Below are 1,169 nucleotides of genomic sequence, written 5' to 3'. Positions count from 1 at the left end.
TGAGTGACTGACACTGCCGGTTGAAGAAGGAGGTGAAAAGTATTGTGCCCAAAGACGAGCAAACAACAAACAACACACAGCCTGCCTGTTCAGATATAGTCAAATTTAAAAAAAAAGGGACAAAAAAACAAATCTACAATCAATAAATGAGGAAAATAACAACTGAATGCCCCGAAGACAGCAGACAATTTCAAAACATTTACAAAAACAGGACAAGATGGTTCCAGTAAACATCCAAAATAAAACACAAAATCACTGTCCAGTGGAAGAAAATGCACTAGAACTACATGATAGGGAATTCAAATCTTTAATACTCAAAATTCTCCAAGAACTGAGGCAAAAAGCTGACAAACATGACGAAAAAATAAACAAATTCATGGAAAATACAGACAAAAAATTGGAAGAATTCAGGAAAATAATGCAGGAATAAAATGCCAAAATAAATTCACAACTAAAAATTATACAAAGACAATTAGAAATCCAAAAGATAAACAAGAAGATTTCAGAAATGGACGGTGTCATAGAAGGGTTGAGAAGCAGATTTCAAAATGTGGAAGACAGAATCAGTGGAACTGAAGACAAACACTTGGATACAACTCTGTTTCAGTAAAACTCAGAAAAAAGAATAAAGAAAAAAGAAGAGACCTTGAGAGTTATGTGGGATACAATCAAAAGCAAAAATTTTCGAGTGATTGGAAATCCAGAACAGAGGGAGAAAACGGAAAATACAGAGAGGATCATTGAAGAACTGCTGACAGAAAACTTCCAGAATATCATGAAAGATGAAAAGCTGGCCATCCAAGGAGCTCAACGAACCCCATATAGGAGAGACCCCAAAAGAAAATCACCAAGGCATATCATAATCACACTTGTCAAAACCAAAGACAAACAAAGAATCCTGAGAACAGCTTGTGAAAAACAAGAAGTCACGTACAGAGGAGAAACAATAAGACTCAGCTCAGATTATTCGGTAGAAACCATGCAAGCGAGAAGGCAAAGGGATGGCATATATAAAACCTAGAAAGAAAAAAATTGCCAGCCAAGAATAATATATCCTATAAAAACTCTTGCTCAGATTTGATGGTGAAATTAGGTCATTTCCAGATAAACAGAAATTAAGGGAATATGTAAAAACCAAACCAAACTTACAAGAATAATTAAAGGGAGTT

This window comes from Trichechus manatus, unplaced genomic scaffold, assembly GCF_000243295.1.
Source record: "Trichechus manatus latirostris isolate Lorelei unplaced genomic scaffold, TriManLat1.0 scaffold00381, whole genome shotgun sequence".
In the NCBI taxonomy this organism is placed as follows: Eukaryota; Metazoa; Chordata; class Mammalia; order Sirenia; family Trichechidae; genus Trichechus; species Trichechus manatus.
This window is presented reverse-complemented; position numbering follows the sequence as displayed.